Source organism: Pan paniscus, chromosome 15 (genome assembly GCF_029289425.2).
Source record: "Pan paniscus chromosome 15, NHGRI_mPanPan1-v2.0_pri, whole genome shotgun sequence".
NCBI classification, from domain to species: Eukaryota; Metazoa; Chordata; class Mammalia; order Primates; family Hominidae; genus Pan; species Pan paniscus.
The window spans coordinates 19,786,410-19,811,955 of record NC_073264.2 but is presented as its reverse complement, the minus strand read 5'-3'; positions in this window follow the sequence as shown (position 1 = coordinate 19,811,955).

The window sequence follows — 25,546 nt, the reverse complement described above, 5'->3', positions numbered from 1 at the left end:
AGAGCAGTTTGAAAACACTCTGTTTGTAAAGTCTGCAAGTGGATATTTGGACCTTTACGAGGCCTTCGTTGGAAACGGTATTTCTTCGTATAATGCAAGACAGAAGATTTCTCAGTAACTTCCTTGTGTTGTGTGTATTCAGCTCACAGAGTTGGACATTTGTTTAGGGAGAGCATATATGAAACTTTCTCCTTTTGGAATTTGCAATTGGAGATTTCAAGGGATTTCAGGTCAATGGAAGAAAAGGAAATATCTTCGTTTAAAAACTAGACAGAATCATTTTCAGAAACTAGTTTCTGATGTGTGCCTTCAACTGACAGAGTTTAACTTTTCTTTTCACAGTGCAGTTTGGAAGCACTCTCTTTGTAAAGTCTGCAAGTGGATATTTGGACCTCTTTGAGGCCTTCGTTGGAAGCGGGATTTCTTCATAAAATGCTAGACAGAGGAATTCTCAGTAACTTCTTTGTGTTTGTGTATTCAACTCACAGAGTTGAACATTCCTTTAGAAAGAGTAGATTTGAAACCCTCTTTTTGTAGAAATTACATGTGGAGATTTCAAGCGAATTGAGGTCAGTGACAGAAAACGAAATATGTTTGTTTAAAAAGTAGACAGAATCATTCTCAGAAACTACTTTGTGATGTGTGCATCCACCTGACAAAGCATATCCTTATTTTTCATAGAGCAGTTTGAAAACACTCTGTTTGTAAAATCTGCAAGTGTATATTTGGACCCCTTAGAGGCCTTCGTTGGAAACGGTATTTCTTCATATAATGCTACACAGAAGAATTTTCAGTAACTTCTTTGTGTTGTGTGTATTCACCTCACAGACTTGAACCTTTCTTTAGACAGAGCAGATTTGAAACTCTGTTTTTGTGGATTTTGCAATTGGAGATTTCAAACGATTTGAGGCCAATGGTAGAAAAGGAAATATCTTCGTTTAAAAACCAGACAGAATCATTTTTAGAAACTAGTTTCTGATCTGTGCCTTCAATTGACAGAGTTTAACGTTTCTTTTCACAGAGCAGTTTGGAAGCACTCTCTTTGTAAAGTCTGCAAGTGGATATTTGGACGTCTTTGAGGCCTTCGTTGGAAACGTTATTTCTTCATATAATGCTAGACAGAAGAATTTTCAGTAACTTCTTTGTGTTGTGTGTATTCAGCTCACAGAGTTGAACCTTTCTTTAGACAGAGCAGATTTGAAACTCTCTTTTTGTGGGTTTTGCAATTGGAGATTTCAAGAGATTTGAGGCCAATGACAGAAAAGGAAATATCTTCTTTTAAAAAGGAGACAGAATCATTCTCTGAAACAACTTAATGATTTGTGCGTTCAGCTCACAGAGTTTAACATTTCTTTTCATAGAGCAGTTTGAAAACACTCTGTTTGTAAAGTCTGCAAGTGGATATTCGGGCTTTTACCAGGCCTTCGTTGGATACGGGATTTCTTCATATAATGCAAGACAGAAGATTTCCCAGTAACTTCCTTGTGTTGTGTGTATTCAGCTCACAGAGTTGAACCTTTCTTTAGACAGAGCATATTTGATACATTCTTTTTTTAGAATTTGCAATTGGAGATTTCAAGCGATTTCAGGCCAATGGTAGAAAAGGAAATATCTTCGTATAAAAACTAGACAGACTCATTCTCTGAAACAACTTAAAGATATGTGCGTTCAGCTCACAGAGTTTAACCTTACTTTTCATAGAGCAGTTAGGAAACACTCTGTTTGTAAAGTCTGGAAGCGGATATTTGGACCTCTTTCAGGCCTTCGTTGGAAACGGGATTCCTTCATATAATGCTAGACAGAACAATTCTCAGTAACTTCTTAGCGTTGTGTGTATTCAACTCACAGGGTTGAACCTTTCTTTAGAGAGAGCAGATTTGAAACTCTCTTTTTGTGGAATTTACAGTTGGAGATTTCAAGCGATTTGAGGCCAATGGTAGAAAGGGAAATATCTTCGTTTAAAAACTAGACAGAATCATTCTCTGAAACAACGTAATGATTTGTGCGTTCAGCTAACAGAGTTTAACCTTTCTTTTCATAGAGCAGTTTGAAAACACTCTTTTTGTAAAGTCTGCAAGTGGATATTTGGACCTCTTTGAAGCCTTCGTTGGAAGCGGGATTTCTTCATAAAATGGTAGACAGAAGAATTCTCAGTAACTTCTTTGTGTGTGTGTATTCAAATCACAGAGTTGAACCTTCCTTTAGACAGAGTAGATTTGAAACACTCTTTTTGTTTAATTTACATGTGGAGATTTCAAGCGAATTGAGGCCAATGACAGAAAAGGAAATATCTTCGTTTAAAAACTAGACAGAATCATTCTCTGAAACAACTTAATGATTTGTGCGTTCAGCTCACAGACTTTAACCTTTCTTTTCATAGAGCAGTTTGAAAACACTCTGTTTGTAAAGTCTGCAAGTGGATATTTGGACCTTTACGAGGCCTTCGTTGGAAACGGTATTTCTTCGTATAATGCAAGACAGAAGATTTCTCAGTAACTTCCTTGTGTTGTGTGTATTCAGCTCACAGAGTTGGACATTTGTTTAGGGAGAGCATATATGAAACTTTCTCCTTTTGGAATTTGCAATTGGAGATTTCAAGGGATTTCAGGTCAATGGAAGAAAAGGAAATATCTTCGTTTAAAAACTAGACAGAATCATTTTCAGAAACTAGTTTCTGATGTGTGCCTTCAACTGACAGAGTTTAACTTTTCTTTTCACAGTGCAGTTTGGAAGCACTCTCTTTGTAAAGTCTGCAAGTGGATATTTGGACCTCTTTGAGGCCTTCGTTGGAAGCGGGATTTCTTCATAAAATGCTAGACAGAGGAATTCTCAGTAACTTCTTTGTGTTTGTGTATTCAACTCACAGAGTTGAACATTCCTTTAGAAAGAGTAGATTTGAAACCCTCTTTTTGTGGAAATTACATGTGGAGATTTCAAGCGAATTGAGGTCAGTGACAGAAAACGAAATATGTTTGTTTAAAAAGTAGACAGAATCATTCTCAGAAACTACTTTGTGATGTGTGCATCCACCTGACAAAGTATATCCTTATTTTTCATAGAGCAGTTTGAAAACACTCTGTTTGTAAAATCTGCAAGTGTATATTTGGACCCCTTAGAGGCCTTCGTTGGAAACGGTATTTCTTCATATAATGCTACACAGAAGAATTTTCAGTAACTTCTTTGTGTTGTGTGTATTCACCTCACAGACTTGAACCTTTCTTTAGACAGAGCAGATTTGAAACTCTGTTTTTGTGGATTTTGCAATTGGAGATTTCAAGCGATTTGAGGCCAATGGTAGAAAAGGAAATATCTTCGTTTAAAAACCAGACAGAATCATTTTTAGAAACTAGTTTCTGATCTGTGCCTTCAATTGACAGAGTTTAACGTTTCTTTTCAAAGAGCAGTTTGGAAGCACTCTCTTTGTAAAGTCTGCAAGTGGATATTTGGACCTCTTTGAGGCCTTCGTTGGAAACGTTATTTCTTCATATAATGCAAGACAGAAGATTTCCCAGTAACTTCCTTGTGTTGTGTGTATTCAGCTCACAGAGTTGAACCTTTCTTTAGACAGAGCATATTTGATACATTCTTTTTTTAGAATTTGCAATTGGAGATTTCAAGCGATTTCAGGCCAATGGTAGAAAAGGAAATATCTTCGTATAAAAACTAGACAGACTCATTCTCTGAAACAACTTAAAGATATGTGCGTTCAGCTCACAGAGTTTAACCTTACTTTTCATAGAGCAGTTAGGAAACACTCTGTTTGTAAAGGCTGGAAGCGGATATTTGGACCTCTTTCAGGCCTTCGTTGGAAACGGGATTCCTTCATATAATGCTAGACAGAACAATTCTCAGTAACTTCTTAGCGTTGTGTGTATTCAACTCACAGGGTTGAACCTTTCTTTAGAGAGAGCAGATTTGAAACTCTCTTTTTGTGGAATTTGCGGTTGGAGATTTCAAGCGATTTGAGGCCAATGGTAGAAAGGGAAATATCTCCATTTAAAAACTAGACAGAATCATTCTGAGAAACTACTTTGTGATGTGTGCATCCACCTGACAGAGTTTAACCTTTCTTTTCATAGAGCAGTTTGAAAACACTCTGTTTGAAAAGTCTGCAAGTGGATATTTGGAAATCTACGAGGCCTTCGTTGGAAACGGGATTTCTTCATATAATGCAAGACAGAAGAATTCTCAGTAACTTCCTTGTGTTGTGTGTCTTCAGCTCACAGAGTTTAACCTTTCTTTAGACAGAGCATATTTGAAACTCTCTTTTTGTGGAATTTGCAATTGGAGATTTCAAGCGATTTCAGGCCAATGGTAGAAAAGGAAATATCTTCGTTTAAAAACTAGACAGAATCATTTTCAGAAACTAGTTTGTGATGTGTGCCTTCAACTGACAGAGTTTAACGTTTCTTTTCACAGAGCAGTTTGGAAGCACTCTCTTTGTAAAGTCTGCAAGTGGACACTTGGACCTCTTTGAGGCCTTCGTTGGAAGGGGTATTTCTTCACAAAATGCTAGACAGAGGAATTCTCAGTAACTTTTTTGTGTGTGTGTATTCAACTCACAGAGTTGAACCTTCCTTTAGACAGAGTAGATTTGAAACACTCTTTTTGTTTAATTTACATGTGGAGATTTCAAGCGAATTGAGGCCAATGACAGAAAAGGAAATATCTTCTTTTAAAAAGTAGACAGAATCATTCTCTGAAACAACTTAATGATTTGTGCGTTCAGCCCACAGAGTTTAACATTTCTTTTCATAGAGCAGTTTGAAAACACTCTGTTTGTAAAGTCTGCCAGGGGATATTTGGGCCTTTACCAGGCCTTCGTTGGAAACGGGATTTCTTCATACAATGCAAGACAGAAGACTTCTCAGTAACTTCCTTGTGTTGTGTGTATTCAGCTCACAGAGTTGAACCTTTCTTTAGACAGAGCATATTTGATACATTCTTTTTTTAGAATTTGCAATTGGAGATTTCAAGCGATTTCAGGCCAATGGTAGAAAAGGAAATATCTTCGTATAAAAACTAGACAGACTCATTCTCTGAAACAACTTAAAGATATGTGCGTTCAGCTCACAGAGTTTAACCTTACTTTTCATAGAGCAGTTAGGAAACACTCTGTTTGTAAAGTCTGGAAGCGGATATTTGGACCTCTTTCAGGCCTTCGTTGGAAACGGGATTCCTTCATATAATGCTAGACAGAACAATTCTCAGTAACTTCTTAGCGTTGTGTGTATTCAACTCACAGGGTTGAACCTTTCTTTAGAGAGAGCAGATTTGAAACTCTCTTTTTGTGGAATTTACAGTTGGAGATTTCAAGCGATTTGAGGCCAATGGTAGAAAGGGAAATATCTTCGTTTAAAAACTAGACAGAATCATTCTCTGAAACAACGTAATGATTTGTGCGTTCAGCTAACAGAGTTTAACCTTTCTTTTCATAGAGCAGTTTGAAAACACTCTTTTTGTAAAGTCTGCAAGTGGATATTTGGACCTCTTTGAAGCCTTCGTTGGAAGCGGGATTTCTTCATAAAATGGTAGACAGAAGAATTCTCAGTAACTTCTTTGTGTGTGTGTATTCAAATCACAGAGTTGAACCTTCCTTTAGACAGAGTAGATTTGAAACACTCTTTTTGTTTAATTTACATGTGGAGATTTCAAGCGAATTGAGGCCAATGACAGAAAAGGAAATATCTTCGTTTAAAAACTAGACAGAATCATTCTCTGAAACAACTTAATGATTTGTGCGTTCAGCTCACAGACTTTAACCTTTCTTTTCATAGAGCAGTTTGAAAACACTCTGTTTGTAAAGTCTGCAAGTGGATATTTGGACCTTTACGAGGCCTTCGTTGGAAACGGTATTTCTTCGTATAATGCAAGACAGAAGATTTCTCAGTAACTTCCTTGTGTTGTGTGTATTCAGCTCACAGAGTTGGACATTTGTTTAGGGAGAGCATATATGAAACTTTCTCCTTTTGGAATTTGCAATTGGAGATTTCAAGGGATTTCAGGTCAATGGAAGAAAAGGAAATATCTTCGTTTAAAAACTAGACAGAATCATTTTCAGAAACTAGTTTCTGATGTGTGCCTTCAACTGACAGAGTTTAACTTTTCTTTTCACAGTGCAGTTTGGAAGCACTCTCTTTGTAAAGTCTGCAAGTGGATATTTGGACCTCTTTGAGGCCTTCGTTGGAAGCGGGATTTCTTCATAAAATGCTAGACAGAGGAATTCTCAGTAACTTCTTTGTGTTTGTGTATTCAACTCACAGAGTTGAACATTCCTTTAGAAAGAGTAGATTTGAAACCCTCTTTTTGTGGAAATTACATGTGGAGATTTCAAGCGAATTGAGGTCAGTGACAGAAAACGAAATATGTTTGTTTAAAAAGTAGACAGAATCATTCTCAGAAACTACTTTGTGATGTGTGCATCCACCTGACAAAGTATATCCTTATTTTTCATAGAGCAGTTTGAAAACACTCTGTTTGTAAAATCTGCAAGTGTATATTTGGACCCCTTAGAGGCCTTCGTTGGAAACGGTATTTCTTCATATAATGCTACACAGAAGAATTTTCAGTAACTTCTTTGTGTTGTGTGTATTCACCTCACAGACTTGAACCTTTCTTTAGACAGAGCAGATTTGAAACTCTGTTTTTGTGGATTTTGCAATTGGAGATTTCAAGCGATTTGAGGCCAATGGTAGAAAAGGAAATATCTTCGTTTAAAAACCAGACAGAATCATTTTTAGAAACTAGTTTCTGATCTGTGCCTTCAATTGACAGAGTTTAACGTTTCTTTTCAAAGAGCAGTTTGGAAGCACTCTCTTTGTAAAGTCTGCAAGTGGATATTTGGACCTCTTTGAGGCCTTCGTTGGAAACGTTATTTCTTCATATAATGCTAGACAGAAGAATTTTCAGTAACTTCTTTGTGTTGTGTGTATTCAGCTCACAGAGTTGAACCTTTCTTTAGACAGAGCAGATTTGAAACTCTCTTTTTGTGGGTTTTGCAATTGGAGATTTCAAGAGATTTGAGGCCAATGACAGAAAAGGAAATATCTTCTTTTAAAAAGGAGACAGAATCATTCTCTGAAACAACTTAATGATTTGTGCGTTCAGCTCACAGAGTTTAACATTTCTTTTCATAGAGCAGTTTGAAAACACTCTGTTTGTAAAGTCTGCAAGTGGATATTCGGGCCTTTACCAGGCCTTCGTTGGATACGGGATTTCTTCATATAATGCAAGACAGAAGATTTCCCAGTAACTTCCTTGTGTTGTGTGTATTCAGCTCACAGAGTTGAACCTTTCTTTAGACAGAGCATATTTGATACATTCTTTTTTTAGAATTTGCAATTGGAGATTTCAAGCGATTTCAGGCCAATGGTAGAAAAGGAAATATCTTCGTATAAAAACTAGACAGACTCATTCTCTGAAACAACTTAAAGATATGTGCGTTCAGCTCACAGAGTTTAACCTTACTTTTCATAGAGCAGTTAGGAAACACTCTGTTTGTAAAGGCTGGAAGCGGATATTTGGACCTCTTTCAGGCCTTCGTTGGAAACGGGATTCCTTCATATAATGCTAGACAGAACAATTCTCAGTAACTTCTTAGCGTTGTGTGTATTCAACTCACAGGGTTGAACCTTTCTTTAGAGAGAGCAGATTTGAAACTCTCTTTTTGTGGAATTTGCGGTTGGAGATTTCAAGCGATTTGAGGCCAATGGTAGAAAGGGAAATATCTCCATTTAAAAACTAGACAGAATCATTCTGAGAAACTACTTTGTGATGTGTGCATCCACCTGACAGAGTTTAACCTTTCTTTTCATAGAGCAGTTTGAAAACACTCTGTTTGAAAAGTCTGCAAGTGGATATTTGGAACTCTACGAGGCCTTCGTTGGAAACGGGATTTCTTCATATAATGCAAGACAGAAGAATTCTCAGTAACTTCCTTGTGTTGTGTGTCTTCAGCTCACAGAGTTTAACCTTTCTTTAGACAGAGCATATTTGAAACTCTCTTTTTGTGGAATTTGCAATTGGAGATTTCAAGCGATTTCAGGCCAATGGTAGAAAAGGAAATATCTTCGTTTAAAAACTAGACAGAATCATTTTCAGAAACTAGTTTGTGATGTGTGCCTTCAACTGACAGAGTTTAACGTTTCTTTTCACAGAGCAGTTTGGAAGCACTCTCTTTGTAAAGTCTGCAAGTGGACACTTGGACCTCTTTGAGGCCTTCGTTGGAAGGGGTATTTCTTCACAAAATGCTAGACAGAGGAATTCTCAGTAACTTTTTTGTGTGTGTGTATTCAACTCACAGAGTTGAACCTTCCTTTAGACAGAGTAGATTTGAAACACTCTTTTTGTTTAATTTACATGTGGAGATTTCAAGCGAATTGAGGCCAATGACAGAAAAGGAAATATCTTCTTTTAAAAAGTAGACAGAATCATTCTCTGAAACAACTTAATGATTTGTGCGTTCAGCCCACAGAGTTTAACATTTCTTTTCATAGAGCAGTTTGAAAACACTCTGTTTGTAAAGTCTGCCAGGGGATATTTGGGCCTTTACCAGGCCTTCGTTGGAAACGGGATTTCTTCATACAATGCAAGACAGAAGACTTCTCAGTAACTTCCTTGTGTTGTGTGTATTCAGCTCACAGAGTTGAACCTTTCTTTAGACAGAGCATATTTGATACATTCTTTTTTTAGAATTTGCAATTGGAGATTTCAAGCGATTTCAGGCCAATGGTAGAAAAGGAAATATCTTCGTATAAAAACTAGACAGACTCATTCTCTGAAACAACTTAAAGATATGTGCGTTCAGCTCACAGAGTTTAACCTTACTTTTCATAGAGCAGTTAGGAAACACTCTGTTTGTAAAGTCTGGAAGCGGATATTTGGACCTCTTTCAGGCCTTCGTTGGAAACGGGATTCCTTCATATAATGCTAGACAGAACAATTCTCAGTAACTTCTTAGCGTTGTGTGTATTCAACTCACAGGGTTGAACCTTTCTTTAGAGAGAGCAGATTTGAAACTCTCTTTTTGTGGAATTTACAGTTGGAGATTTCAAGCGATTTGAGGCCAATGGTAGAAAGGGAAATATCTTCGTTTAAAAACTAGACAGAATCATTCTCTGAAACAACGTAATGATTTGTGCGTTCAGCTAACAGAGTTTAACCTTTCTTTTCATAGAGCAGTTTGAAAACACTCTTTTTGTAAAGTCTGCAAGTGGATATTTGGACCTCTTTGAAGCCTTCGTTGGAAGCGGGATTTCTTCATAAAATGGTAGACAGAAGAATTCTCAGTAACTTCTTTGTGTGTGTGTATTCAAATCACAGAGTTGAACCTTCCTTTAGACAGAGTAGATTTGAAACACTCTTTTTGTTTAATTTACATGTGGAGATTTCAAGCGATTTGAGGCCAATGACAGAAAAGGAAATATCTTCGTTTAAAAACTAGACAGAATCATTCTCTGAAACAACTTAATGATTTGTGCGTTCAGCTCACAGACTTTAACCTTTCTTTTCATAGAGCAGTTTGAAAACACTCTGTTTGTAAAGTCTGCAAGTGGATATTTGGACCTTTACGAGGCCTTCGTTGGAAACGGTATTTCTTCGTATAATGCAAGACAGAAGATTTCTCAGTAACTTCCTTGTGTTGTGTGTATTCAGCTCACAGAGTTGGACATTTGTTTAGGGAGAGCATATATGAAACTTTCTCCTTTTGGAATTTGCAATTGGAGATTTCAAGGGATTTCAGGTCAATGGAAGAAAAGGAAATATCTTCGTTTAAAAACTAGACAGAATCATTTTCAGAAACTAGTTTCTGATGTGTGCCTTCAACTGACAGAGTTTAACTTTTCTTTTCACAGTGCAGTTTGGAAGCACTCTCTTTGTAAAGTCTGCAAGTGGATATTTGGACCTCTTTGAGGCCTTCGTTGGAAGCGGGATTTCTTCATAAAATGCTAGACAGAGGAATTCTCAGTAACTTCTTTGTGTTTGTGTATTCAACTCACAGAGTTGAACATTCCTTTAGAAAGAGTAGATTTGAAACCCTCTTTTTGTAGAAATTACATGTGGAGATTTCAAGCGAATTGAGGTCAGTGACAGAAAACGAAATATGTTTGTTTAAAAAGTAGACAGAATCATTCTCAGAAACTACTTTGTGATGTGTGCATCCACCTGACAAAGCATATCCTTATTTTTCATAGAGCAGTTTGAAAACACTCTGTTTGTAAAATCTGCAAGTGTATATTTGGACCCCTTAGAGGCCTTCGTTGGAAACGGTATTTCTTCATATAATGCTACACAGAAGAATTTTCAGTAACTTCTTTGTGTTGTGTGTATTCACCTCACAGACTTGAACCTTTCTTTAGACAGAGCAGATTTGAAACTCTGTTTTTGTGGATTTTGCAATTGGAGATTTCAAGCGATTTGAGGCCAATGGTAGAAAAGGAAATATCTTCGTTTAAAAACCAGACAGAATCATTTTTAGAAACTAGTTTCTGATCTGTGCCTTCAATTGACAGAGTTTAACGTTTCTTTTCAAAGAGCAGTTTGGAAGCACTCTCTTTGTAAAGTCTGCAAGTGGATATTTGGACCTCTTTGAGGCCTTCGTTGGAAACGTTATTTCTTCATATAATGCTAGACAGAAGAATTTTCAGTAACTTCTTTGTGTTGTGTGTATTCAGCTCACAGAGTTGAACCTTTCTTTAGACAGAGCAGATTTGAAACTCTCTTTTTGTGGGTTTTGCAATTGGAGATTTCAAGAGATTTGAGGCCAATGACAGAAAAGGAAATATCTTCTTTTAAAAAGGAGACAGAATCATTCTCTGAAACAACTTAATGATTTGTGCGTTCAGCTCACAGAGTTTAACATTTCTTTTCATAGAGCAGTTTGAAAACACTCTGTTTGTAAAGTCTGCAAGTGGATATTCGGGCTTTTACCAGGCCTTCGTTGGATACGGGATTTCTTCATATAATGCAAGACAGAAGATTTCCCAGTAACTTCCTTGTGTTGTGTGTATTCAGCTCACAGAGTTGAACCTTTCTTTAGACAGAGCATATTTGATACATTCTTTTTTTAGAATTTGCAATTGGAGATTTCAAGCGATTTCAGGCCAATGGTAGAAAAGGAAATATCTTCGTATAAAAACTAGACAGACTCATTCTCTGAAACAACTTAAAGATATGTGCGTTCAGCTCACAGAGTTTAACCTTACTTTTCATAGAGCAGTTAGGAAACACTCTGTTTGTAAAGGCTGGAAGCGGATATTTGGACCTCTTTCAGGCCTTCGTTGGAAACGGGATTCCTTCATATAATGCTAGACAGAACAATTCTCAGTAACTTCTTAGCGTTGTGTGTATTCAACTCACAGGGTTGAACCTTTCTTTAGAGAGAGCAGATTTGAAACTCTCTTTTTGTGGAATTTGCGGTTGGAGATTTCAAGCGATTTGAGGCCAATGGTAGAAAGGGAAATATCTCCATTTAAAAACTAGACAGAATCATTCTGAGAAACTACTTTGTGATGTGTGCATCCACCTGACAGAGTTTAACCTTTCTTTTCATAGAGCAGTTTGAAAACACTCTGTTTGAAAAGTCTGCAAGTGGATATTTGGAACTCTACGAGGCCTTCGTTGGAAACGGGATTTCTTCATATAATGCAAGACAGAAGAATTCTCAGTAACTTCCTTGTGTTGTGTGTCTTCAGCTCACAGAGTTTAACCTTTCTTTAGACAGAGCATATTTGAAACTCTCTTTTTGTGGAATTTGCAATTGGAGATTTCAAGCGATTTCAGGCCAATGGTAGAAAAGGAAATATCTTCGTTTAAAAACTAGACAGAATCATTTTCAGAAACTAGTTTGTGATGTGTGCCTTCAACTGACAGAGTTTAACGTTTCTTTTCACAGAGCAGTTTGGAAGCACTCTCTTTGTAAAGTCTGCAAGTGGACACTTGGACCTCTTTGAGGCCTTCGTTGGAAGGGGTATTTCTTCACAAAATGCTAGACAGAGGAATTCTCAGTAACTTTTTTGTGTGTGTGTATTCAACTCACAGAGTTGAACCTTCCTTTAGACAGAGTAGATTTGAAACACTCTTTTTGTTTAATTTACATGTGGAGATTTCAAGCGAATTGAGGCCAATGACAGAAAAGGAAATATCTTCTTTTAAAAAGTAGACAGAATCATTCTCTGAAACAACTTAATGATTTGTGCGTTCAGCCCACAGAGTTTAACATTTCTTTTCATAGAGCAGTTTGAAAACACTCTGTTTGTAAAGTCTGCCAGGGGATATTTGGGCCTTTACCAGGCCTTCGTTGGAAACGGGATTTCTTCATACAATGCAAGACAGAAGACTTCTCAGTAACTTCCTTGTGTTGTGTGTATTCAGCTCACAGAGTTGAACCTTTCTTTAGACAGAGCATATTTGATACATTCTTTTTTTAGAATTTGCAATTGGAGATTTCAAGCGATTTCAGGCCAATGGTAGAAAAGGAAATATCTTCGTATAAAAACTAGACAGACTCATTCTCTGAAACAACTTAAAGATATGTGCGTTCAGCTCACAGAGTTTAACCTTACTTTTCATAGAGCAGTTAGGAAACACTCTGTTTGTAAAGTCTGGAAGCGGATATTTGGACCTCTTTCAGGCCTTCGTTGGAAACGGGATTCCTTCATATAATGCTAGACAGAACAATTCTCAGTAACTTCTTAGCGTTGTGTGTATTCAACTCACAGGGTTGAACCTTTCTTTAGAGAGAGCAGATTTGAAACTCTCTTTTTGTGGAATTTACAGTTGGAGATTTCAAGCGATTTGAGGCCAATGGTAGAAAGGGAAATATCTTCGTTTAAAAACTAGACAGAATCATTCTCTGAAACAACGTAATGATTTGTGCGTTCAGCTAACAGAGTTTAACCTTTCTTTTCATAGAGCAGTTTGAAAACACTCTTTTTGTAAAGTCTGCAAGTGGATATTTGGACCTCTTTGAAGCCTTCGTTGGAAGCGGGATTTCTTCATAAAATGGTAGACAGAAGAATTCTCAGTAACTTCTTTGTGTGTGTGTATTCAAATCACAGAGTTGAACCTTCCTTTAGACAGAGTAGATTTGAAACACTCTTTTTGTTTAATTTACATGTGGAGATTTCAAGCGAATTGAGGCCAATGACAGAAAAGGAAATATCTTCGTTTAAAAACTAGACAGAATCATTCTCTGAAACAACTTAATGATTTGTGCGTTCAGCTCACAGACTTTAACCTTTCTTTTCATAGAGCAGTTTGAAAACACTCTGTTTGTAAAGTCTGCAAGTGGATATTTGGACCTTTACGAGGCCTTCGTTGGAAACGGTATTTCTTCGTATAATGCAAGACAGAAGATTTCTCAGTAACTTCCTTGTGTTGTGTGTATTCAGCTCACAGAGTTGGACATTTGTTTAGGGAGAGCATATATGAAACTTTCTCCTTTTGGAATTTGCAATTGGAGATTTCAAGGGATTTCAGGTCAATGGAAGAAAAGGAAATATCTTCGTTTAAAAACTAGACAGAATCATTTTCAGAAACTAGTTTCTGATGTGTGCCTTCAACTGACAGAGTTTAACTTTTCTTTTCACAGTGCAGTTTGGAAGCACTCTCTTTGTAAAGTCTGCAAGTGGATATTTGGACCTCTTTGAGGCCTTCGTTGGAAGCGGGATTTCTTCATAAAATGCTAGACAGAGGAATTCTCAGTAACTTCTTTGTGTTTGTGTATTCAACTCACAGAGTTGAACATTCCTTTAGAAAGAGTAGATTTGAAACCCTCTTTTTGTAGAAATTACATGTGGAGATTTCAAGCGAATTGAGGTCAGTGACAGAAAACGAAATATGTTTGTTTAAAAAGTAGACAGAATCATTCTCAGAAACTACTTTGTGATGTGTGCATCCACCTGACAAAGCATATCCTTATTTTTCATAGAGCAGTTTGAAAACACTCTGTTTGTAAAATCTGCAAGTGTATATTTGGACCCCTTAGAGGCCTTCGTTGGAAACGGTATTTCTTCATATAATGCTACACAGAAGAATTTTCAGTAACTTCTTTGTGTTGTGTGTATTCACCTCACAGACTTGAACCTTTCTTTAGACAGAGCAGATTTGAAACTCTGTTTTTGTGGATTTTGCAATTGGAGATTTCAAACGATTTGAGGCCAATGGTAGAAAAGGAAATATCTTCGTTTAAAAACCAGACAGAATCATTTTTAGAAACTAGTTTCTGATCTGTGCCTTCAATTGACAGAGTTTAACGTTTCTTTTCACAGAGCAGTTTGGAAGCACTCTCTTTGTAAAGTCTGCAAGTGGATATTTGGACGTCTTTGAGGCCTTCGTTGGAAACGTTATTTCTTCATATAATGCTAGACAGAAGAATTTTCAGTAACTTCTTTGTGTTGTGTGTATTCAGCTCACAGAGTTGAACCTTTCTTTAGACAGAGCAGATTTGAAACTCTCTTTTTGTGGGTTTTGCAATTGGAGATTTCAAGAGATTTGAGGCCAATGACAGAAAAGGAAATATCTTCTTTTAAAAAGGAGACAGAATCATTCTCTGAAACAACTTAATGATTTGTGCGTTCAGCTCACAGAGTTTAACATTTCTTTTCATAGAGCAGTTTGAAAACACTCTGTTTGTAAAGTCTGCAAGTGGATATTCGGGCTTTTACCAGGCCATCGTTGGATACGGGATTTCTTCATATAATGCAAGACAGAAGATTTCCCAGTAACTTCCTTGTGTTGTGTGTATTCAGCTCACAGAGTTGAACCTTTCTTTAGACAGAGCATATTTGATACATTCTTTTTTTAGAATTTGCAATTGGAGATTTCAAGCGATTTCAGGCCAATGGTAGAAAAGGAAATATCTTCGTATAAAAACTAGACAGACTCATTCTCTGAAACAACTTAAAGATATGTGCGTTCAGCTCACAGAGTTTAACCTTACTTTTCATAGAGCAGTTAGGAAACACTCTGTTTGTAAAGTCTGGAAGCGGATATTTGGACCTCTTTCAGGCCTTCGTTGGAAACGGGATTCCTTCATATAATGCTAGACAGAACAATTCTCAGTAACTTCTTAGCGTTGTGTGTATTCAACTCACAGGGTTGAACCTTTCTTTAGAGAGAGCAGATTTGAAACTCTCTTTTTGTGGAATTTACAGTTGGAGATTTCAAGCGATTTGAGGCCAATGGTAGAAAGGGAAATATCTTCGTTTAAAAACTAGACAGAATCATTCTCTGAAACAACGTAATGATTTGTGCGTTCAGCTAACAGAGTTTAACCTTTCTTTTCATAGAGCAGTTTGAAAACACTCTTTTTGTAAAGTCTGCAAGTGGATATTTGGACCTCTTTGAAGCCTTCGTTGGAAGCGGGATTTCTTCATAAAATGGTAGACAGAAGAATTCTCAGTAACTTCTTTGTGTGTGTGTATTCAAATCACAGAGTTGAACCTTCCTTTAGACAGAGTAGATTTGAAACACTCTTTTTGTTTAATTTACATGTGGAGATTTCAAGCGAATTGAGGCCAATGACAGAAAAGGAAATATCTTCGTTTAAAAACTAGACAGAATCATTCTCTGAAACAACTTAATGATTTGTGCGTTCAGCTCACAGACTTTAACCTTTCTTTTCATAGAGCAGTTTGAAAACACTCTGTTTGTAAAGTCTGCAAGTGGATATTTGGACCTTTACGAGGCCTTCGTTGGAAACGGTATTTCTTCGTATAATGCAAGACAGAAGATTTCTCAGTAACTTCCTTGTGTTGTGTGTATTCAGCTCACAGAGTTGGACATTTGTTTAGGGAGAGCATATATGAAACTTTCTCCTTTTGGAATTTGCAATTGGAGATTTCAAGGGATTTCAGGTCAATGGAAGAAAAGGAAATATCTTCGTTTAAAAACTAGACAGAATCATTTTCAGAAACTAGTTTCTGATGTGTGCCTTCAACTGACAGAGTTTAACTTTTCTTTTCACAGTGCAGTTTGGAAGCACTCTCTTTGTAAAGTCTGCAAGTGGATATTTGGACCTCTTTGAGGCCTTCGTTGGAAGCGGGATTTCTTCATAAAATGCTAGACAGAGGAATTCTCAGTAACTTCTTTGTGTTTGTGTATTCAACTCACAGAGTTGAACATTCCTTTAGAAAGAGTAGATCTGAAACCCTCTTTTTGTAGAAATTACATGTGGAGATTTCAAGCGAATTGAGGTCAGTGACAGAAAACGAAATATGTTTGTTTAAAAAGTAGACAGAATCATTCTCAGAAACTACTTTGTGATGTGTGCATCCACCTGACAAAGCATATCCTTATTTTTCATAGAGCAGTTTGAAAACACTCTGTTTGTAAAATCTGCAAGTGTATATTTGGACCCCTTAGAGGCCTTCGTTGGAAACGGTATTTCTTCATATAATGCTACACAGAAGAATTTTCAGTAACTTCTTTGTGTTGTGTGTATTCACCTCACAGACTTGAACCTTTCTTTAGACAGAGCAGATTTGAAACTCTGTTTTTGTGGATTTTGCAATTGGAGATTTCAAGCGATTTGAGGCCAATGGTAGAAAAGGAAATATCTTCGTTTAAAAACCAGACAGAATCATTTTTAGAAACTAGTTTCTGATCTGTGCCTTCAATTGACAGAGTTTAACGTTTCTTTTCAAAGAGCAGTTTGGAAGCACTCTCTTTGTAAAGTCTGCAAGTGGATATTTGGACCTCTTTGAGGCCTTCGTTGGAAACGTTATTTCTTCATATAATGCTAGACAGAAGAATTTTCAGTAACTTCTTTGTGTTGTGTGTATTCAGCTCACAGAGTTGAACCTTTCTTTAGACAGAGCAGATTTGAAACTCTCTTTTTGTGGGTTTTGCAATTGGAGATTTCAAGAGATTTGAGGCCAATGACAGAAAAGGAAATATCTTCTTTTAAAAAGGAGACAGAATCATTCTCTGAAACAACTTAATGATTTGTGCGTTCAGCTCACAGAGTTTAACATTTCTTTTCATAGAGCAGTTTGAAAACACTCTGTTTGTAAAGTCTGCAAGTGGATATTCGGGCCTTTACCAGGCCTTCGTTGGATACGGGATTTCTTCATATAATGCAAGACAGAAGATTTCCCAGTAACTTCCTTGTGTTGTGTGTATTCAGCTCACAGAGTTGAACCTTTCTTTAGACAGAGCATATTTGATACATTCTTTTTTTAGAATTTGCAATTGGAGATTTCAAGCGATTTCAGGCCAATGGTAGAAAAGGAAATATCTTCGTATAAAAACTAGACAGACTCATTCTCTGAAACAACTTAAAGATATGTGCGTTCAGCTCACAGAGTTTAACCTTACTTTTCATAGAGCAGTTAGGAAACACTCTGTTTGTAAAGCCTGGAAGCGGATATTTGGACCTCTTTCAGGCCTTCGTTGGAAACGGGATTCCTTCATATAATGCTAGACAGAACAATTCTCAGTAACTTCTTAGCGTTGTGTGTATTCAACTCACAGGGTTGAACCTTTCTTTAGAGAGAGCAGATTTGAAACTCTCTTTTTGTGGAATTTGCGGTTGGAGATTTCAAGCGATTTGAGGCCAATGGTAGAAAGGGAAATATCTCCATTTAAAAACTAGACAGAATCATTCTGAGAAACTACTTTGTGATGTGTGCATCCACCTGACAGAGTTTAACCTTTCTTTTCATAGAGCAGTTTGAAAACACTCTGTTTGAAAAGTCTGCAAGTGGATATTTGGAACTCTACGAGGCCTTCGTTGGAAACGGGATTTCTTCATATAATGCAAGACAGAAGAATTCTCAGTAACTTCCTTGTGTTGTGTGTCTTCAGCTCACAGAGTTTAACCTTTCTTTAGACAGAGCATATTTGAAACTCTCTTTTTGTGGAATTTGCAATTGGAGATTTCAAGCGATTTCAGGCCAATGGTAGAAAAGGAAATATCTTCGTTTAAAAACTAGACAGAATCATTTTCAGAAACTAGTTTGTGATGTGTGCCTTCAACTGACAGAGTTTAACGTTTCTTTTCACAGAGCAGTTTGGAAGCACTCTCTTTGTAAAGTCTGCAAGTGGACACTTGGACCTCTTTGAGGCCTTCGTTGGAAGGGGTATTTCTTCACAAAATGCTAGACAGAGGAATTCTCAGTAACTTTTTTGTGTGTGTGTATTCAACTCACAGAGTTGAACCTTCCTTTAGACAGAGTAGATTTGAAACACTCTTTTTGTTTAATTTACATGTGGAGATTTCAAGCGAATTGAGGCCAATGACAGAAAAGGAAATATCTTCTTTTAAAAAGTAGACAGAATCATTCTCTGAAACAACTTAATGATTTGTGCGTTCAGCCCACAGAGTTTAACATTTCTTTTCATAGAGCAGTTTGAAAACACTCTGTTTGTAAAGTCTGCCAGGGGATATTTGGGCCTTTACCAGGCCTTCGTTGGAAACGGGATTTCTTCATACAATGCAAGACAGAAGACTTCTCAGTAACTTCCTTGTGTTGTGTGTATTCAGCTCACAGAGTTGAACCTTTCTTTAGACAGAGCATATTTGATACATTCTTTTTTTAGAATTTGCAATTGGAGATTTCAAGCGATTTCAGGCCAATGGTAGAAAAGGAAATATCTTCGTATAAAAACTAGACAGACTCATTCTCTGAAACAACTTAAAGATATGTGCGTTCAGCTCACAGAGTTTAACCTTACTTTTCATAGAGCAGTTAGGAAACACTCTGTTTGTAAAGTCTGGAAGCGGATATTTGGACCTCTTTCAGGCCTTCGTTGGAAACGGGATTCCTTCATATAATGCTAGACAGAACAATTCTCAGTAACTTCTTAGCGTTGTGTGTATTCAACTCACAGGGTTGAACCTTTCTTTAGAGAGAGCAGATTTGAAACTCTCTTTTTGTGGAATTTACAGTTGGAGATTTCAAGCGATTTGAGGCCAATGGTAGAAAGGGAAATATCTTCGTTTAAAAACTAGACAGAATCATTCTCTGAAACAACGTAATGATTTGTGCGTTCAGCTAACAGAGTTTAACCTTTCTTTTCATAGAGCAGTTTGAAAACACTCTTTTTGTAAAGTCTGCAAGTGGATATTTGGACCTCTTTGAAGCCTTCGTTGGAAGCGGGATTTCTTCATAAAATGGTAGACAGAAGAATTCTCAGTAACTTCTTTGTGTGTGTGTATTCAAATCACAGAGTTGAACCTTCCTTTAGACAGAGTAGATTTGAAACACTCTTTTTGTTTAATTTACATGTGGAGATTTCAAGCGAATTGAGGCCAATGACAGAAAAGGAAATATCTTCGTTTAAAAACTAGACAGAATCATTCTCTGAAACAACTTAATGATTTGTGCGTTCAGCTCACAGACTTTAACCTTTCTTTTCATAGAGCAGTTTGAAAACACTCTGTTTGTAAAGTCTGCAAGTGGATATTTGGACCTTTACGAGGCCTTCGTTGGAAACGGTATTTCTTCGTATAATGCAAGACAGAAGATTTCTCAGTAACTTCCTTGTGTTGTGTGTATTCAGCTCACAGAGTTGGACATTTGTTTAGGGAGAGCATATATGAAACTTTCTCCTTTTGGAATTTGCAATTGGAGATTTCAAGGGATTTCATGTCAATGGAAGAAAAGGAAATATCTTCGTTTAAAAACTAGACAGAATCATTTTCAGAAACTAGTTTCTGATGTGTGCCTTCAACTGACAGAGTTTAACTTTTCTTTTCACAGTGCAGTTTGGAAGCACTCTCTTTGTAAAGTCTGCAAGTGGATATTTGGACCTCTTTGAGGCCTTCGTTGGAAGCGGGATTTCTTCATAAAATGCTAGACAGAGGAATTCTCAGTAACTTCTTTGTGTTTGTGTATTCAACTCACAGAGTTGAACATTCCTTTAGAAAGAGTAGATTTGAAACCCTCTTTTTGTAGAAATTACATGTGGAGATTTCAAGCGAATTGAGGTCAGTGACAGAAAACGAAATATGTTTGTTTAAAAAGTAGACAGAATCATTCTCAGAAACTACTTTGTGATGTGTGCATCCACCTGACAAAGCATATCCTTATTTTTCATAGAGCAGTTTGAAAACACTCTGTTTGTAAAATCTGCAAGTGTATATTTGGACCCCTTAGAGGCCTTCGTTGGAAACGGTATTTCTTCATATAATGCTACACAGAAGAATTTTCAGTAACTTCTTTGTGTTGTGTGTATTCACCTCACAGACTTGAACCTTTCTTTAGACAGAGCAGATTTGAAACTCTGTTTTTGTGGATTTTGCAATTGGAGATTTCAAGCGATTTGAGGCCAATGGTAGAAAAGGAAATATCTTCGTTTAAAAACCAGACAGAATCATTTTTAGAAACTAGTTTCTGATCTGTGCCTTCAATTGACAGAGTTTAACGTTTCTTTTCACAGAGCAGTTTGGAAGCACTCTCTTTGTAAAGTCTGCAAGTGGATATTTGGACCTCTTTGAGGCCTTCGTTGGAAACGTTATTTCTTCATATAATGCTAGACAGAAGAATTTTCAGTAACTTCTTTGTGTTGTGTGTATTCAGCTCACAGAGTTGAACCTTTCTTTAGACAGAGCAGATTTGAAACTCTCTTTTTGTGGGTTTTGCAATTGGAGATTTCAAGAGATTTGAGGCCAATGACAGAAAAGGAAATATCTTCTTTTAAAAAGGAGACAGAATCATTCTCTGAAACAACTTAATGATTTGTGCGTTCAGCTCACAGAGTTTAACATTTCTTTTCATAGAGCAGTTTGAAAACACTCTGTTTGTAAAGTCTGCAAGTGGATATTCGGGCTTTTACCAGGCCTTCGTTGGATACGGGATTTCTTCATATAATGCAAGACAGAAGATTTCCCAGTAACTTCCTTGTGTTGTGTGTATTCAGCTCACAGAGTTGAACCTTTCTTTAGACAGAGCATATTTGATACATTCTTTTTTTAGAATTTGCAATTGGAGATTTCAAGCGATTTCAGGCCAATGGTAGAAAAGGAAATATCTTCGTATAAAAACTAGACAGACTCATTCTCTGAAACAACTTAAAGATATGTGCGTTCAGCTCACAGAGTTTAACCTTACTTTTCATAGAGCAGTTAGGAAACACTCTGTTTGTAAAGTCTGGAAGCGGATATTTGGACCTCTTTCAGGCCTTCGTTGGAAACGGGATTCCTTCATATAATGCTAGACAGAACAATTCTCAGTAACTTCTTAGCGTTGTGTGTATTCAACTCACAGGGTTGAACCTTTCTTTAGAGAGAGCAGATTTGAAACTCTCTTTTTGTGGAATTTACAGTTGGAGATTTCAAGCGATTTGAGGCCAATGGTAGAAAGGGAAATATCTTCGTTTAAAAACTAGACAGAATCATTCTCTGAAACAACGTAATGATTTGTGCGTTCAGCTAACAGAGTTTAACCTTTCTTTTCATAGAGCAGTTTGAAAACACTCTTTTTGTAAAGTCTGCAAGTGGATATTTGGACCTCTTTGAAGCCTTCGTTGGAAGCGGGATTTCTTCATAAAATGGTAGACAGAAGAATTCTCAGTAACTTCTTTGTGTGTGTGTATTCAAATCACAGAGTTGAACCTTCCTTTAGACAGAGTAGATTTGAAACACTCTTTTTGTTTAATTTACATGTGGAGATTTCAAGCGAATTGAGGCCAATGACAGAAAAGGAAATATCTTCGTTTAAAAACTAGACAGAATCATTCTCTGAAACAACTTAATGATTTGTGCGTTCAGCTCACAGACTTTAACCTTTCTTTTCATAGAGCAGTTTGAAAACACTCTGTTTGTAAAGTCTGCAAGTGGATATTTGGACCTTTACGAGGCCTTCGTTGGAAACGGTATTTCTTCGTATAATGCAAGACAGAAGATTTCTCAGTAACTTCCTTGTGTTGTGTGTATTCAGCTCACAGAGTTGGACATTTGTTTAGGGAGAGCATATATGAAACTTTCTCCTTTTGGAATTTGCAATTGGAGATTTCAAGGGATTTCAGGTCAATGGAAGAAAAGGAAATATCTTCGTTTAAAAACTAGACAGAATCATTTTCAGAAACTAGTTTCTGATGTGTGCCTTCAACTGACAGAGTTTAACTTTTCTTTTCACAGTGCAGTTTGGAAGCACTCTCTTTGTAAAGTCTGCAAGTGGATATTTGGACCTCTTTGAGGCCTTCGTTGGAAGCGGGATTTCTTCATAAAATGCTAGACAGAGGAATTCTCAGTAACTTCTTTGTGTTTGTGTATTCAACTCACAGAGTTGAACATTCCTTTAGAAAGAGTAGATTTGAAACCCTCTTTTTGTAGAAATTACATGTGGAGATTTCAAGCGAATTGAGGTCAGTGACAGAAAACGAAATATGTTTGTTTAAAAAGTAGACAGAATCATTCTCAGAAACTACTTTGTGATGTGTGCATCCACCTGACAAAGCATATCCTTATTTTTCATAGAGCAGTTTGAAAACACTCTGTTTGTAAAATCTGCAAGTGTATATTTGGACCCCTTAGAGGCCTTCGTTGGAAACGGTATTTCTTCATATAATGCTACACAGAAGAATTTTCAGTAACTTCTTTGTGTTGTGTGTATTCACCTCACAGACTTGAACCTTTCTTTAGACAGAGCAGATTTGAAACTCTGTTTTTGTGGATTTTGCAATTGGAGATTTCAAGCGATTTGAGGCCAATGGTAGAAAAGGAAATATCTTCGTTTAAAAACCAGACAGAATCATTTTTAGAAACTAGTTTCTGATCTGTGCCTTCAATTGACAGAGTTTAACGTTTCTTTTCAAAGAGCAGTTTGGAAGCACTCTCTTTGTAAAGTCTGCAAGTGGATATTTGGACCTCTTTGAGGCCTTCGTTGGAAACGTTATTTCTTCATATAATGCTAGACAGAAGAATTTTCAGTAACTTCTTTGTGTTGTGTGTATTCAGCTCACAGAGTTGAACCTTTCTTTAGACAGAGCAGATTTGAAACTCTCTTTTTGTGGGTTTTGCAATTGGAGATTTCAAGAGATTTGAGGCCAATGACAGAAAAGGAAATATCTTCTTTTAAAAAGGAGACAGAATCATTCTCTGAAACAACTTAATGATTTGTGCGTTCAGCTCACAGAGTTTAACATTTCTTTTCATAGAGCAGTTTGAAAACACTCTGTTTGTAAAGTCTGCAAGTGGATATTCGGGCCTTTACCAGGCCTTCGTTGGATACGGGATTTCTTCATATAATGCAAGACAGAAGATTTCCCAGTAACTTCCTTGTGTTGTGTGTATTCAGCTCACAGAGTTGAACCTTTCTTTAGACAGAGCATATTTGATACATTCTTTTTTTAGAATTTGCAATTGGAGATTTCAAGCGATTTCAGGCCAATGGTAGAAAAGGAAATATCTTCGTATAAAAACTAGACAGACTCATTCTCTGAAACAACTTAAAGATATGTGCGTTCAGCTCACAGAGTTTAACCTTACTTTTCATAGAGCAGTTAGGAAACACTCTGTTTGTAAAGGCTGGAAGCGGATATTTGGACCTCTTTCAGGCCTTCGTTGGAAACGGGATTCCTTCATATAATGCTAGACAGAACAATTCTCAGTAACTTCTTAGCGTTGTGTGTATTCAACTCACAGGGTTGAACCTTTCTTTAGAGAGAGCAGATTTGAAACTCTCTTTTTGTGGAATTTGCGGTTGGAGATTTCAAGCGATTTGAGGCCAATGGTAGAAAGGGAAATATCTCCATTTAAAAACTAGACAGAATCATTCTGAGAAACTACTTTGTGATGTGTGCATCCACCTGACAGAGTTTAACCTTTCTTTTCATAGAGCAGTTTGAAAACACTCTGTTTGAAAAGTCTGCAAGTGGATATTTGGAACTCTACGAGGCCTTCGTTGGAAACGGGATTTCTTCATATAATGCAAGACAGAAGAATTCTCAGTAACTTCCTTGTGTTGTGTGTCTTCAGCTCACAGAGTTTAACCTTTCTTTAGACAGAGCATATTTGAAACTCTCTTTTTGTGGAATTTGCAATTGGAGATTTCAAGCGATTTCAGGCCAATGGTAGAAAAGGAAATATCTTCGTTTAAAAACTAGACAGAATCATTTTCAGAAACTAGTTTGTGATGTGTGCCTTCAACTGACAGAGTTTAACGTTTCTTTTCACAGAGCAGTTTGGAAGCACTCTCTTTGTAAAGTCTGCAAGTGGACACTTGGACCTCTTTGAGGCCTTCGTTGGAAGGGGTATTTCTTCACAAAATGCTAGACAGAGGAATTCTCAGTAACTTTTTTGTGTGTGTGTATTCAACTCACAGAGTTGAACCTTCCTTTAGACAGAGTAGATTTGAAACACTCTTTTTGTTTAATTTACATGTGGAGATTTCAAGCGAATTGAGGCCAATGACAGAAAAGGAAATATCTTCTTTTAAAAAGTAGACAGAATCATTCTCTGAAACAACTTAATGATTTGTGCGTTCAGCCCACAGAGTTTAACATTTCTTTTCATAGAGCAGTTTGAAAACACTCTGTTTGTAAAGTCTGCCAGGGGATATTTGGGCCTTTACCAGGCCTTCGTTGGAAACGGGATTTCTTCATACAATGCAAGACAGAAGACTTCTCAGTAACTTCCTTGTGTTGTGTGTATTCAGCTCACAGAGTTGAACCTTTCTTTAGACAGAGCATATTTGATACATTCTTTTTTTAGAATTTGCAATTGGAGATTTCAAGCGATTTCAGGCCAATGGTAGAAAAGGAAATATCTTCGTATAAAAACTAGACAGACTCATTCTCTGAAACAACTTAAAGATATGTGCGTTCAGCTCACAGAGTTTAACCTTACTTTTCATAGAGCAGTTAGGAAACACTCTGTTTGTAAAGTCTGGAAGCGGATATTTGGACCTCTTTCAGGCCTTCGTTGGAAACGGGATTCCTTCATATAATGCTAGACAGAACAATTCTCAGTAACTTCTTAGCGTTGTGTGTATTCAACTCACAGGGTTGAACCTTTCTTTAGAGAGAGCAGATTTGAAACTCTCTTTTTGTGGAATTTACAGTTGGAGATTTCAAGCGATTTGAGGCCAATGGTAGAAAGGGAAATATCTTCGTTTAAAAACTAGACAGAATCATTCTCTGAAACAACGTAATGATTTGTGCGTTCAGCTAACAGAGTTTAACCTTTCTTTTCATAGAGCAGTTTGAAAACACTCTTTTTGTAAAGTCTGCAAGTGGATATTTGGACCTCTTTGAAGCCTTCGTTGGAAGCGGGATTTCTTCATAAAATGGTAGACAGAAGAATTCTCAGTAACTTCTTTGTGTGTGTGTATTCAAATCACAGAGTTGAACCTTCCTTTAGACAGAGTAGATTTGAAACACTCTTTTTGTTTAATTTACATGTGGAGATTTCAAGCGAATTGAGGCCAATGACAGAAAAGGAAATATCTTCGTTTAAAAACTAGACAGAATCATTCTCTGAAACAACTTAATGATTTGTGCGTTCAGCTCACAGACTTTAACCTTTCTTTTCATAGAGCAGTTTGAAAACACTCTGTTTGTAAAGTCTGCAAGTGGATATTTGGACCTTTACGAGGCCTTC